This window comes from Triturus cristatus, chromosome 10 (genome assembly GCF_964204655.1).
Source record: "Triturus cristatus chromosome 10, aTriCri1.1, whole genome shotgun sequence".
In the NCBI taxonomy this organism is placed as follows: domain Eukaryota; kingdom Metazoa; phylum Chordata; class Amphibia; order Caudata; family Salamandridae; genus Triturus; species Triturus cristatus.
Window position 1 is genome coordinate 1222964899 of NC_140593.1, and position 16104 is coordinate 1222981002.

Here is a 16104-nt window from a genome sequence, read left to right on the forward strand (position 1 = left end):
CAAAATTGTAACTGTAGGAAATGGTTCAGTGCACCCCCTCCTTCTTGTTTATGATTCAATCGGCACGAGGAGACCCCAGTTCCTTTTTGAAGAGCTGTTCTTTATTGTTCTTTTTTATACTTGTTTTATTAGTGTTTTGTGAAGTTCAATACAGGTGTAACATCCTTGTTTTTCAAGATATTCCTAACAGCACGTTGCTAAAACTGCACCAGTCGACACGTGTTTCGCCCATAGGGGTCCATTAGACCTGGGCTTTCTCAAGGCTGAAAGAGTATTAATAGGGCAGGATCGATCGCTGTTGTAAACAGGGCTAACTCTAGCCGGACACTCGGTGAGAAGTGAAGAGATCAGGGCGCAGTGGAAAGAAGGATGAAAGGAGGGAGAAAAGGAAATCCGAACCAGAGATCTGGAAACAAAGAAATAAAGGAGAGAGAGGGTGAAGTCATTAGATTACAGCAGGCATCTGGCCGCCAGTACTATATTAAGGAAAGTCTTTTTTGCCATTATATAGGGCAGATACTATTTGATTGAGTTAGTAGTCAGGTCGTAGGGTATGTAGGGGAGGTTTTAGGTCAAAGAAGAGTGAGGTTTACAAATAGAAACTCTTTTTATTGATAAGAATAATCTATTTTAGGTACAGTTCGTGCGGGCAGCATGAGTTCATCCCACATGCATGTTGATGGCGTGTGAGAGATAGACCTGCTGTATACGGTTTTCAGCAGCCGGCAGTTTTGAGCAGCTCCGCGGGTCCCTTCATAGAGCGTCCTATGTCCATAGTCCACCGAGCTGGGGGCCGCCCCGGTGCCCGCTCTGAGAGATGGCCCTGACCAGCTGCAGGCTCAAGGCAGGAATGGCGGGAGATCCACTGGCGTCTGCCCCCGCCAGCACGCGCCCCGGCCTCACCCCGCCTGCCAGAGGCCCCCCCCCCCTCCCCAGTCCCTCGGTGCAGGCGCGTGCCTGACGCCCCCACATTATCATAGCTGAGAGCACCCGTCAGCTCGTCCCCCTGAGCGGCTCTGGACAAAGAGCTGTCAATCGCCTGCTTAATGAAGACCCCGATGTTATCTCGGGGGGTCAGCGGGCGCGTTAGTGCCGCCTCGGCTTCCTCGCCTGATGGGGGCTCCTGGGGACCCCTGGGCGGGGCCGCCTCGCGCCCTGGTGCGCTGCGGGCCCGTGTTATTGAAGGGGTCTTTTCATTAATGCGGTGGGAGGGGCCTCCGCAGACGTGTTTGCAAAGGCCTTATAATGATTAGGGGTGGGCGGAATTTGCGGAATTAACCTTCGCAAATTATCGCGAGAATGTTTAAAATTATCGCAAACAAGCAGAAATATCGCGAAGATGCGGAAGTTTTTTTCCGGCATGTTCGCGCGATTTTCTGCATGGTTGCGGGTCGCCAACTTACCCATGTGGCTGCTTGCGGGCGCGGCCATCTTGTTTTGAGTTGTTCTCGCGGTGCATGATCGCGAGAAGAAAGACGTGATCGCGCGACGCATGACGTCACTGCGGGCGCGAACTGTCGCGAGACAGCGCAAATGGCTAAAAACAATACAACATCTCATGGAGAACGCGACCGGATCAAGAAAACTTGTCGGCGAACGCAGGGATTCAGGTAAGGCGATCGCGCGCGCGCGAGAATGTATCATTTTACAGCGCGAGCAAGAAACAAATTATCGCCAAGCTGCGGAAACCGGAATTTTTGACATTTTCGCGCTCTCCGCGGAACGCAAAAATGTCAAATTATCGCAAGTTCCGCGAACGGAACGAAATTTTTGCCCAGGCCTAATAATGATTATTAATTCCGTGGGGGGAGGGGCTCCGGCAGGCGCGTGTCGTTTTGTAATTAATTCCATTGCGGGTGTTCTTTTGGTTGGCCAGGTACGGTTACGTCCGCTCCCTCAGAAAAGTAAAGAAACAGATGACTGCATCTGCCACCGTGATGCATTCTGGGTATTGTAGTACCCCCAACTAACGGACTGGGCCTGAGGCTGCTGGAGAGCCTGGGGTGTTTCCCCGGGCACTGGCATGGATGGCTGTTTTGTGTCCACACTGCCAGTTTAGACGATGACGCACTGGCGAGGGCGTTTTGCCTCCTAGTGCCTAGAAGTCCCTGGAGTCAGTGATGGTTGAGGTAGGACGTCAGTTGTCTTGAAGTAGATGCCTCCTCTGGGTGTGAGTGTTCGAGAGGAGAGAATAAACCAGCAGCGGCTGATCCTGGAGTCCCAGATGAATGGTTTTCACCACCCTCCCCACCCCATCCCTCTGGGAGATTGTCTTATTTCCAGTATTGCAATGTACGTCACCAATGAACCAAAAGTACATTCAAAATATCTCACTTCGTCAATGTGGTTTCATTTTGTAAAATGTTCATATCTAAATTGAAATGACTTTTGATTGACATTTCGTGAACGAACACCTAATTAAAAGCCTGGATTTATTGTGCCCAAAGTTTCTCTGGGCACATTTTAAAGCTGAAGTAGGCATTCTCCTCGTCACAGGATTGCCAGTCGCATCAACTCACCCAGCAGAGCTCAGATCCAGCGCCAAGAACCCCTCCTTCCACCAGATACCTCTGTGCCCATCCCAGCCACCCTGGCCTCTCACCGGTTGAGGCCGGCGTGGCACCTGCGGTGGTCAGTAGTGTAGGCTCTAGGGAAAGTCAAGAATTCCAGGGTGTACAGAATGCCTCAAATCATGACATGCAGCGCCTCATATCAGGGCACGCAGCCCTGGCACTGGTGCCACTTCAGGCCACCCCCTGGCTTCAGAAGCAAGGACGCCAGAGGCATGCCAGTGGTCCATGTAGTGTTGACTTTGGAATAGTTCAGTACCCTTTTCAAGGTTTGCAGCTGTTGTACAGTACTGTGGCCCACTACAAACGCCTTTGAAGTGGGTTCACTTTCGGGTGGGATACACAATTCTACAAAACTAAAGGAGTTTGTTTGTGAAATGATTCTAGCAACTAAACTCCATTAGCTGGAGAATTCTCTCACAAGAAGGAACATTATTCTTCAACACCTTTTTTGCCTGAATTTTAGCTCACAGTGTATTTTTAAGACAACGGCCTTTGCAACATTAAAAGATGTGAAGGAATGTGGATGTCAGGAACCACGGACTCAACATCGTCTCCTACGCTGATGACACTCAGCTGATCTGCTCCCTCGACAACAAACAAACCCGCTATCACCCGAAACAACTTCCATGACGGGCTGAAGGCCGTCGGCACCTAGATGAGAGACAGCTGCCTCAAGCTCACTCGGACAAGGCCAGATTCCTCATCCTGGGGACCAAAACCTCCGCCTGGGAAGACTCCTGGTGGCCTGCCACGTTAGGAATCCCCCACCACACCCACAATCCACGTCACTCACCCAATTCAGGAAGGATCTCAAGACCTGGCTCTTCGACTGAACCCCAGCACCCAGGAGGACCTCCAGCCTCCCCGCCCTTCCCTACAGCTGCTTCAGACCCTAGCGGGTGAGTAGTCGTGCTTAACAAATATCAATTGATTGATTGAAGTGTGCCACCCACCTTCAGGAGACTTTACCTGCAAAATGATGGTTTGGCACACCCCGTTTGTGGCCGGTCTCCATGGCAGCGATCCATTCACGACACTGTTCCCATAGCTACCTCTGAAATATTTCCAATTAGTGAAGAAGATTCAGGGCATGAGGCAAGCATCCCTGTTGACTTTAAGGATGTCACAGGAAGTGACATCACAGGAAGTGTCATTATAGGAACCTCGTGTCTGACTTGTTTTGGCATACAGGAGCTATTTACTGACTTGATTACTACGCTGTGTGGTTCTCCTGAGAATTTGCTGAGTCACCTATTTTACATTTACAGCTTTGAAATAGAAATACATCCCAGAGCTGCTTAGATCGTGCAATAGGTTGAGTCATGGTTGAGAGAAATAACATGCACACGTTTGCACTGACGACATTTCTTTTTACACACACGTTCTCAGTTCTCATTTGCCTCTGCTATTTTTTTCTGCGTCCCAGGGTAATTTTCATTTCTTAGCAAAGTAATTTTAACTCGAAATAAAACATCTAAGCTAAAAATAAAAAGTACGCAGAATATTTCTTTGCGAACGCACCTTTTGCAGAGCTTTTCTATGCGCAGTAACATTCAACAGGAAAATAACGCTATATGCTTTCCTTCAACGTGTCTCAGATGCCGTGCCGTTTCGTTAACTTAGAAGAATAAATTCCACACAATTGACATACAGGTCGAGGTTTTCACATAGATGTGGCAAAAAACTTTATACATTTTCAAAGTTTTTATTAGAATGTCATTAAGTGTGTGCAAAGTGAGAGACTTTTGCAAAATCGGCTATTATGAAGAAATATCCAGGTGACTTCTGTTCAAAGTTGGCGGCCGGGCACCCTGCCACGCGGCAGGACCGAGGACGGAGCCCGGGGTGGGGGTGTAACTTCAGTGCTTCACCCGCGAGCTTCAGCCCCTGAATGAACCTGATGACAGCCCTGACAGCCCAGCTCACAGGAGCCATTTTGATCCGTAGAAACAACCGACGCACTTGACGTGCAAAAGTAGTGTCCTGATGGCAATAAGGATTATGCAGCAGGCAAACACTGGTGCGGGTGAAGCATCACCCAGTGGAAAAACAGCCACCTCAAAGCAATGCCCCGGGCATTAACGCCGCGAGGTGTAACCCTGATTCTAGGGCCTGCGCCCCCCTCCCGCCCCATTCACATGGGCCGCGATGCAGCACACAGGGCAAGTGCCCCCTGATAGCGGTCATAGTTCGAGGCTCCAGTGAATGTACAGTGATGGTTTTAAGTTCTGCTCGAACTCTTATAAGGAATCTTCCAAAAGGGAGGTTCTGTTCTATTCCTCTGCCCTGGTCACATCACTGCCACTCACTTGGCTGTCACTGTTAGCGTCACTGGGTCACCGTTGGATCCCTCTTATCTTTCTTCCTGTTCTCTGGTTCTTTTTCGGTTCTCTGATCCTTGTGTCTGTTCTCTGATCCTTGCTTCTGTTCTCTGATCCTTTTTTCTGTTCTCTGATCCTTGTTTCTGTTCTCTGGTCCTTGTATCTGTTCTCTGAACCTTCTTTATATTCTCTTATCCTTGTTTCTGTTCTCTGGTCCTTGTATCTGTTCTCTGAACCTTCTTTATGTTCTCTGATCCTTGTTTCTGTTCTCTGATCCTTGTTTCTGTTCTCGGGTCCTTGTATCTGTTCTCTGAGCCTTCTTTATGTTCTCTTATCGTTGTTTCTGTTCTCTGATCCTTGTTTCTCTTTTCTGATTCTTGTTTCTGTTTTCTGATCCTTCTTTCTGTTCTCTTATACTTCTTTCTGTTCTCTGATCCTTGTTTCTGTTCTCTTATACTTCTTTCTGTTCTCTGGTCCTTGTTTCTGTTCTCTGATCCTTGTTTTGTTCTCTTTTATGTCTTCCTGTTCTCTGGTCCTTGTTTCTGTTGTCCGGTACTTGTTTCTGGTCTACCTCTTCCTGTTCTCTGGTCCTTGTTTCTGTTCTCCGGTCCTTGTTTCTGTTCTACCTCTTTCTGTTCTCTGGTCCTTGTTTTTGTTCTCTAATCCTTGTTTCTGTTCTCTGATCCTTGCTTTTGTTCTCTGAGCCTTGTTTGTGTTCTGTTATACCTCTTTCTGTTCTCTGAGCCTTGTTTATGTTCTCCAATCTTTTTTTCTGTTCTTTGATCATTCTATCGGTTCCCTGATCCTGGTATCTTCCTCTTATCCCTGTTTCTGTTCTATTATACTTCTTTCTGTTCTATGTTCCTTGTTTCTGTTCTGTTACACTTTTTTCTGCTCTCTATTCCTTATGTCTGTTCTCTGATCCTTGTTTCTGTTCTGTGGACATCACTGTCAACCATATTGGTCTATGTGAAGTTTTTGTTACACTCTTATCATTTGCACAATGTATTATTACACAAATTATGCCAAATTACAAAAATTATGTGTGCATAACTTTGTACACTTTGTCGCTTCAGTGTGTGATTTGGGCAAGAAAAAAGCTCATGAAAGACTAGTTTAAGAAGAAACATTCTCGCGGGCTGCTTGTTCGCCTCGTACCCTATCGCTTACTGGTACCTCCAGTGACTTTTGAATACGAGGCATGCCCACGCATTTCATTTCCAATCGAGATAGCCCAAAGTCTATTTCACACAATATAGGCATTATTTCACGTAATTGTCCCAAAATTCTGCATAATAAAAAATTTGCACTTTTTCTACACAGCATTCCAGATCTTATGTCAATGAACTGTAATTATTTCCTTACTGTTTTCTTCTTAGTATCTCAACTAGGAGTATAGTTGCAAAGAATGTTTCTTCATAACTTTGTGAATTGTTTTTTATTAATACTTCAATATAGTTGAAGTTTAAAGTTTTAACAAAACGAATAGGGGGGTAATAAACTAAATTTAAAGCAAGCTTCTGGTGCAAACTTACAAACCACTTTTTTAGTTAGAAACCTTTTCTTCAAATAAAGATGCAAACCTCACTAACTTTTCAAACTGCGTAGGTGGTCACCCCTCCAAGTTCAAGGGGCATCTTCGACATTCCACTCACCTCTAATTCATACTCAAGAGCCCGACTCATACGGGTTTTATGCACTGTGGAATTTATTCTAATTTTCAGACTTTAACGCTTGTTTATTTCAAAATTCAATTTTCATCTTGGACTCTTTCTTTGTGACTGTATTGTTGAAACGTTTGCCACTGATTTTGCCCCCACCCCATTAGTTCTCCGTTGAACATCTCCCCCAGGGAAGGCTCCCTCCCAGAAGAGCTCAAAAAGGGGCAAGTAGCCACGTATTATAGAACCAGCGTAGACACCGCCACCTTCGCCACCTTCAGACTTCTAACAAGACTTTAGCAAACCTTTTTGAAAAACCTCTGATACCTCTGCTTCAGGTCTTCCTGGATTACAACTCTCATTTCCCCCACATCCAGTCCTGGGTAAGGCCAGTATTAGGGCTGATTCTGCTCTGGTGGCCCTTTAGGACAAGACTGTGACGTGCTTGATGAAGGGTTCGGGCTATTTACAGGTAGCGATGGACCTCTCGGAGGCCATATTGGATAGACTCTCCATGGTGGCAGTCGCCAACGAGAATGCCTGAAAATAGACGCACTCACTTCAGAAGCATATGTCCCTAAAGCCTTTCTGGGCCAAGATACCGCTAAAGAAACAGCTGACACCTGTAGGGTTCATGAAGGATCCTATCAGAAGGGAGATTATTCCTTCGGAAGAGGATGACCCCTAACAACTTCAAACCAGTCGGGTTAAGTCAAAACACAGTTCTGAGAGCAACTCTGCTCACACCCTGGTAGCCATGGCACAGAGAGTTGGCAATGCCGAGAGGAGGGTGTGTTCAGTTCAAGCAGTACCAACAACTTCTTGTTTCAATGTTTTATTGGGTTTTACATGGGTCACTTTACAATATGAAAACATATCAGAGATAAAAATGGACAAAAACCGGGATAGTAGTAACTCGAAGAGAAAGTATGTCTCAAAACAACGTAAACACAACAGTCTCATCATTTGTAGCGTTTCCTCATTCAACTTCCAGAGAAGCAGAGTGGTCGGTGAAAGAACGAGAGAATGGGAGCTTGAGAAGGAGTAGCGTCCGTTCAATGCCATAGTAAGAAGTATCTTGAGTAAAGCAAATAGAGTCAAGATTTATACATTGAATTATTTAAGAGTAACTAATGTACCCTCAAGAATCCTTGTCCTGAGAAATGAATCCTTGTAGGCGGATCAAGTCATAATTCCACATCATTCAGTGCGTGAACCCAGTTCTGATATGTGAGAAAACTTTCAATAAATGTAGAATAACTGGAAAAGAACATTTTTTTGTTGCAGGAAAAATACTGCACAGTATCCTATGAATAAAAGTAAAAAAGTAAATATATATATTAGAAAGACTAACCCTCTGCTCTCCGCCTACCTTTCCTTCTAGAACCACATCACTTGGAAACCTCCTGAGGCCCGGGAAGAGAGCCATCAGTGACCACAGGTAAGGCGGGACCATGGACCTTCCAGAATCCTCAGTACCTGAGGCCATGGTTTTATTTGTATTGATCTATTTGTTGAGCATTTATCTGGCACGGAGGTCCTCTCAGTGGTGGGTCAGGGTGGCAAAGTGAGGGGGGGTCACATATAGTTAGGACCAGTGGTGGGAAGAGGAGGCCGCTTGGAGCTCACAAGCTTGACAAAGATTTGAATATTTGTTGAAGAGTGTGTATTGTGGCCTTTGGGTGGCTGAAGGCTGGTGGCTCCTGAAGTGGTCTCAGCTCACACTGAGTGTCCGCAGAGGCCTTTAAACATGGTCAGAGATGCTCCAGATTAGATGGGGGGGGGGGGGGGGTGCAACTGAATGTCTTAGTTTTGTGACTTTGGTCAGGAAGTTCCATTCCATTTTGTGTCTGATGGAGGCAAATCCCAGAGTGTGACGTTATGTACATGAAATGTGGCACTTGTCCATAGATGCTAAGTTGGTGACGCAGAGGAGTTTGGATTAAGCTCTACAGGCGGCTGGTTGGGTCTGTCTGGGATTAATCACCCTTTAAAAACACATGGCAGCAAACGTAATCAATGCAGAAAGCGTCCAATCACCATCACTGACGTCACGTGTAATGTGAAGTCATTATCAAGCACCAGAGAATGAAGAGTGCCTTGGATGCACAACCTATGTATGTATCTATGTATGCATGTATGTATGTATGTATGCATGCATGTATGTATGTATGTATGGATGTGTGCATGCATATATGTATGTATGTTTGTATGTATATATGCATGCATGCTTGTATGTATGCATGTATGTATTAGGCATGCATGCATGTATGTAGTATGCATGCATGTATGTTTTTAAGCATGCATGTATGTATGCATGCATGCATGTATGTATTTATGCATGCATGCATGTATGTATGTATCCAAACAGTCCGGCAAGAACGCACTGGACAATGGGCGGGAGCCTCGGGGTGCGACCAATGGTCCTTGTTCAAAGGATGCTCATGACAGAGATGTTCTTGTTGTGCGTGTATGTTATGTTATCTTATGTCATGTTATAGGGGTATTTGGAGAGCGTACGGCTACTCCAGGGAGTGTCTCAGAGGTGACTTGACCCTACTGACAGAACAGTTGGAGCGCAAGTTATCTGATGACTCGCCTATTGCTGAAAGAGCCAAGTTTTTAGCCTTTGCCTAAAGTTCAGGAGATCCTGCGCCTGTCTCAGGGAAGGCGGCAGGTTGTTCCATAGCCTAAAGGCAGTCACCTAGAACCATCATCCGCCCATGCGCGAGCAGGCAAACTTCGGCACGATCGACAACCTCTGAGTTGAAGATCGTAAAGTTCTGGTTGGAGCATAGGGCTGGATTCTGTTCCTGATGTACGGAGCCTCTATGTTGTGCAAGGCCGTAAAGGCCAGCACCAGGGCCTTGAAATTCACCCTCTTGCGCACCAGAAGCCAGTGCAAGAACCTCAAAAGAGGGGCCATATGAGTCCTAAGGTCGACCCTAAGGACGGCCCTAGCTGCCGCGGTCTGTACCACCTGAAGGTGACCAAGTATGTAATCAGGGAGGCCTAAGTAGGCCTGGGCAAAAATTTCGTTCCGTTCGCGGAAATTGCGATAATTTGACATTTTTGCGTTCCGCGGAGAGCGCGAAAATGTCAAAAATTCCGGTTTCCGCAGCTTGGCGATAATTTGTTTCTTGCTCGCGCTGTAAAATGATACATTCTCGCGCGCGCGCGATCGCCTTACCTGAATCCCTGCGTTCGCCGACAAGTTTTCTTGATCCGGTCGCGTTCTCCATGAGATGTTGTATTGTTTTTAGCCATTTGCGCTGTCTCGCGACAGTTCGCGCCCGCAGTGACGTCATGCGTCGCGCGATCACGTCTTTCTTCTCGCGATCATGCACCGCGAGAACAACTCAAAACAAGATGGCCGCGCCCGCAAGCAACCACATGGGTAAGTTGGCGACCCGCAACCATGCAGAAAATCTCGCGAACATGCCGGAAAAAAACTTCCGCATCTTCGCGATATTTCTGCTTGTTTGCGATAATTTTAAACATTCTCGCGATAATTTGCGAAGGTTAATTCCGCAAATTCCGCCCACCCCTAGGCCTAAGTACATGACATTTGCGTAGTCCAGCCTGGACATTATCAGGGCCTGCACCACAGTTGTTCTATGGGGGACTGAGAGTAGGGGGAGGAAATTCCTCATCATTTTCAGTAATCCATAACAAGTGCCTGTGTGTGTGGGGGATTAAACGAACAATGATGGCCAGGAAAGTGTACTAAAGCACCGACTCGTGTGGTTATGGTAGAATATGAAGACACAAACAAACTCGTTTAAATATGCCCACCTCAGAATATGGTTTGCCACCACTAAACCACAAATATTAAATTATGCACAAAAGGAATCTGAGAGGCAAGGTAAACATTTGAAGAGAGTACATGGCAAGAATGCCTAGCAATGACGATATTAAGCGAGGGGAGATCTTGAATTTTCTTTATTCTTTATTTCAATGGTTTAGGATTCCAAACAACAAGTGCAGTTGAATAGATTAAGCCAACGCGTTTCACCCGTTGCGGGCTTCTTCAGGGCGGCAACACACATAAATACACAAACATGAATTCTCAACGAATACAAACAAATGTTACAAAGTGTGTTTTAAAGACAAAGAATATGTAAAAACCAGAAAAGACTACAAATAGTCAGCATATAAGGAGGATAAAAAAAAACATATTATTAAGGACATCAAATGTCAACATTTTACAAAATTGGTACACGGAATGGGAGAAAACGCAAAAAAGGGATATAGTAATATTTGAAAATGCCAATATAGACAAAATTATATCAGACAATACAAGGTAAAATAAATACATAAATCATGAAACAATCTTTCATATGTATAATTCATTTCATATCATAAGTGTCCGATAAGACAAAACATGATGTTAAATGGTAGAGGCAGTTTCAGTCGATAACCTTTCAAGTATTTGCCCGGCGGTAATCGCCTCTCATACCACTCGATAATTTACCAATGAAAGAGGCAGGCGCCGGAGACTGGAAGGCAGGAAACAAAGTTTTATTCCGTCGGAGCAGAACACATCAGATCAGACAGCAAGGTATCGTCACGAGGTGCTCTAACTGCATCTCTGAGACCTGGTCTCTTATACACAGGTTTATTGCTTTATTACACATAGTACATTCTTGAGATTCCCTTGATGCATGAGAGAACATCCCCTGAAGCCCCGGCTCAGATCCGATCCCACACATAGCTACAGTAGAAGTTCCCACCTTACCCGCAGTAGGAGATGGCTATCGCGCAGCAGGGTATTCCGCCAATTCCCGGGGGTGTGTGCAACCGGCCGGGTCTCAGGGGGTAGGGGCTTTGATCCACTGTAATCCCTTTGATGGGGGGTGTTTCCCTTACAGTAGGGGCAATAAACTGCATCCGCAGGGCTAGGTGATGGCCTGGGACCAGTTCGGACAATGGGGCGCAGAGGAAGGGGGTTATCAAAGGAGAGGCATGACCATGTATGGGATGTCGGTCGGATGTGGTTCCGTAGCAGGGTCGCGCAGAAGGAGAGGGTTTACGGCCTGCATGAGAGAGCGGGGGTGGCCGGCGCGCGGGGGATGCTCGCAGCGCCAGGGGAAAGCGCTGGCGATCGAGAATGAGCGGGGAGAGAGTGGGGTGCCTAAAATGGCGGCCGTGCATTCGCTGTGCGTGGCGCTGGGGAGAGGCAAGATGGCGCAGATAATGTTCAGTTTGCAAGCTAAATTTCCACAGTCCTCCCTTTTAACATATCTCGCCAGCTTGCCTGGCCGACGTTTATCTTCGTTAACCTTCAGCTATAATATCGTTAATGTCTTTTGTACATTCCTTAAAGATACAGAGTTTTTAGGGCAGGCAGGAGTAATCTGACACATTTGCTTATAGTTACATACAGGTGATAAAGTAGGCGAGGAGGTAGTACATACAGAGTTACATCAGCTGTGCCGCATGTCAGGCCCAGGGACAGGAGGAGGGGAGTTTGTTTGAGCACAAATAGGATACTGTAAAGCAAACAGGATGTTTCTGGCAAAACAAGGGATATTTCATACATTACTTAAGGCCCAGACTTCATGTGGATCGAAAATAGTCAGTATAGTCGTGTACATGGCTGGTGTTGTATGAATGTTACTATACAAAGTTACATTTTCTTAACTTCTCAGTGTACAGTCGGAAGTGATTGATGCAACATCATGAAAACTTGATAGGAAGATAGTTAATATAAAAAGGTGGTTGGGAGAGGATTTTCAACTTTGACATGGGTTCTTCTTTCCAGTGTCCTTTTTTTATAAAGAGCCATCACTGGTAAGCTCTTATTGTTGTTCTTCTTTCGTTGGCACTGTTGAGCACCGGCGGTGGAGCTAAGGTCCAGCTCAAATCCAATTTCTCACGTTGCAGGGTGTGACCATTCACTGTTCTCCGATCACAGCCCTGTTCCTTAACACAGTTCACCATAGGTACTTTGAGACAGGGTACCTGCTTTTTGTTCTTCTGTAGGTAAGTCAGATTCATAATCCATATAAAAGAGGGTGAGAGAGGGAAGGGTGTGACGTGCTTCGGGATGCCGAGGGAAGAGGGGGTGGAGTGGGGTCAGATCAAAAATGTGGACCAAGGGGAGCAGAATCTTCCAGCACTGGGCCCATCAATCGGGCCCGACGGGTTGAGACTTCAGGCACGCTGGTCAGTGAGCAGGGGGGCCTCGATGTAGCCCTTCGCGCTTATCATCCTGAAAATGGTGTCTCGTCTCACGCCCTTTTTGCTTCGTAGCTTCCCCCTTGGTCGATGTCATAGATGTTCCATGGTCTGCAGCCAGGCTGTGCGTCACGTCCGACCCCTCCCTTCCGATGGCAGCACGTTATCTTTAAATGGGTACAAGAAACAAAAATCTCAGAGAGTTGGCAGGGAAGACATTTACATACTTCATCCTCTCTCCCAACCACCGAGTAGTTGCGGACATGCTTTTATCGGTTGCTGTATGATTGATGTCTATTAACTCTGATGTTAGTGTGCGTGTTACTAATCTATTAATCATTGCTGTGGTGCAAGTTTCTGTGGGTGTCCCTGTCCATCGTCTGGCCCTCTAGGTGCCGATTCCTGCGCCCGATACTGGTTGCAGGAAGCCTGACATCTGTCAACCTTCTAGTCTATTAAAAATTCGAACCGGCTTCTCCGGCAGAGGCTCGTTCGTCTCAACACAAGTTTTGTTAATACATATTTCCTTCCGAGGACTGCTAAGTTTATGAAAAGAAAGTGCGAGGTGCTACTGTCACGGGTTCACGAGTATCCATTTCGGGGAGGAACATAAGCTAAGCATTATTTTTGCTGGCGACAATAGGTAACCCTTTATCCGTTTAGGCGATGTATTATTAGAGAATAAGGTCATCAGCTGTTTCGTTCGAAATACTCTGAGGCGGCTAGTATAGGGCTGGGGTTATCTTGGGAGAACGGGGTGCTTTAGACATTCTATTTCGGGGTAATTGGGCGGGGGTAATTCTGGGCGGTGGAGATGGTGTTGTTAAAGCTCTGAAAAAACGGAAACCACTGACATATAGTCCCCGTGATGAGGGCCAAATTGGGAGACATCAGTCGTCTTACCTGTCCTTTCTTTTCTCAGCCAATTAAGCTCAATATTTGTAGAAAGGAGAGGTAGTAACGTGGCAAAGTACGGTCGTTTTGTTTCAGTCAATTTGTTCGAACACCACCGTGCTCCAGGCCAATTATACACTTACCAAGGAGGTATGTGTCGTTAATTTATTCAAAAAGAAAGAGGGTAGGAAGGCTTTTTAGTGAGGGAGGGAGTGAGAGAGAGAGAGAGAGAGAGAGAGAGAGAGAGAGAGAGAGAGAGAGAGAGAGAGAGAGAGAGAGAGATAGGTGTGCATCAAGTAGGCTATTTGGCATACATACGACACAAAACGAGGGAGACATGGGTAAGATAATAGGCCACTTGGTGCACACACAACATGGAGTAGCATGGGTCTGTTCCATGTAAGAAAACACAAGCGGGGAAAAGACATAGATTCGGTGATCACGTACACACAAATGCCGGATAGGGTGTGACAGTACATGCATCAAGCGCAGAAACTTAAGACGGAGACTCAGGGCTACGCTGAGTATGGGGACCTCTCCTTTCCTGTCCTCCTTTCCTATGCATGCTGCGTACTTTCAGTATTTTGTAGTTTATCCTAGGGGGTGTCGGACCCTTTATTCTCCTCCCTTTGATCGGTGGGCGAGCACTTCAATCATACAGTGACGCTCTCTTCAAGTGACCTAAGCATGAGATGCATACACATTCATACCGTGTAATCATAGCACACACGCACAATCATGCCATACAGTTTCTCATGTTCTCAATGGTGGTCTGCACTTCACACACTATCTCACAACGTTTGTCTAAATTTTCCCTGATATTGAACTCGGTGCGGTCCATGTCCACTTCATTCTTCAGTCGGAGCTTCGTCGTGACCTATTGAGGGGAAAAAGAGGGGAGGGGATGTGCAGCATTCAAAGTACCCTAGCGCGCGCAGACACGAAAAAGTTCTACTTACCACGTACCAGGCTAGTCGTAGGAATGGGTGATACCACAGACCTATTATTCTTTTTTGTCCGGGACAAAGATGCTCTAATTTATTTCATTTCCTAAATTCGGGTTCCCTTGTCATACATGCATTTCTCAATCGGTCGTGTATTAAGGTGCAAGATACCATACCTTGCGTTCGGCGTATACCCTGAGCTATGGTTGACCATTGTTTAACAACTCTTGGAAAAAGTGTGATGGGTACAAATTCCGTTAATCAAAAAGATTCAGGCAAATGGGGACTGCATTATCTGTTTTCTATTGCTTGGGAGTAACAATCATTTATTCAAAAGAAGAAATCTTTATCAACCTATGTGATTAGTCATGACACTGATTCCGTAATTCTTTCAAGAGGCCCTTTATTTAAAACAATGTCAGTGTACAAGATACGGGCCTACAACCGTTCAGGCCGGCCACGGCGTGAGAGGCGTCGAGTGTCATGAGCAACGCTACTACGGCATAAAATCGGTTCCCTCCCCGCCCCTCCCCGACCATCATGTGTGGAAGCATCGCATATATATATATATATATATCTCTTTTTAACACAAATGTCACGTGACTGGAACGCCACAAGGGTTTGTAGGCCTCTCCTACATCGGCGCCATCTTGGGGCGAGGTCGGGCCAGAGTACAGTCTAAGTCTTTCCATGAATTAGCTGTTGGACCAGAATTCCTTTCAGTAGTTCGAGAACTTTCGTTAGCGTCAACTTTGCGTCAGCATGGCGTCACTGCGACCCCGTAGAAATGCCATGGTTCGTTCTTGGGGCGGGGCAGAAGGCGGGTTCTTCCGCCGACGCTTCGAACCAGTCTTTCTCACTGCACCAAGCGGAGGCAAGGTGGCTGCCGTCCGGGGCAAAGAGCAATGGCGGCAGTTTTGTCCTTACCGGAAGTCCGCGGGAGTCGAGTGTCAAATGACTCCGGCCGATTCTGCAAGGCTGAGGGGAGCATTTTGTCAAGGGTGGGGCCCACGCCCAAGCAGACAAGCTTTCGAGTCCAGAATTGTCTCACGGTGGGCTTTAGGCCTGGATCCGGAGGAGCCGACCGCCTGGAGTCAAAAGGCAGCAGCAGTAGCAGCTCTTCGGTACAGCCACCGGAGAGGAGCCAACAGCAGCAACAACGGCAGTTTGGATGGTACTGCCACCGGGGTGATTCCAGTAGCAGCGACGACAGCAGTTTGGATGGTATCGCCACCGGGGTGGGTCCCCGATTACTTGGCTGCGGGGGCCCACTCCTCGCGTCGGGCGATAGTGGCGATCCTGGTGAACCCGTGCTTGGGCGGTTGTCCGGTGGTCGCGTGCAGCGGCAGGGTGCAGCTCAGCTGGCCGGTGAGTCAAAGACGGTTGGGGTGCAGCTTAGCTGGCCGGCGAGTCAAAGACGGTTGGGGTGCCCTCATTTGTTGGCGAGCCTCCACCTGGGGAGGTGGGGGAGGCCCGTCCGCGTCGCCTCCCCCCGCCAGGGCACCCTCCGTTATTGAAGGAAGAAGTGAAT

General features: G+C 47.0%; 1 protein-coding gene across 4 annotated transcripts in view; it reads left to right on the forward strand.

The window, feature by feature from the left end:
* L1CAM (L1 cell adhesion molecule) overlaps nt 1-16104 on the forward strand; it is a 729162-nt gene that overhangs the window by 262879 nt on the left and 450179 nt on the right. For all 4 annotated transcript variants that reach the window (XM_085629771.1, XM_085629773.1, XM_085629772.1 and 1 more), the window contains one exon: nt 7940-7996. The gene's annotated coding sequence lies outside the window, so the exon portion shown is untranslated. The remainder of the gene's footprint in view (nt 1-7939; nt 7997-16104) is intronic.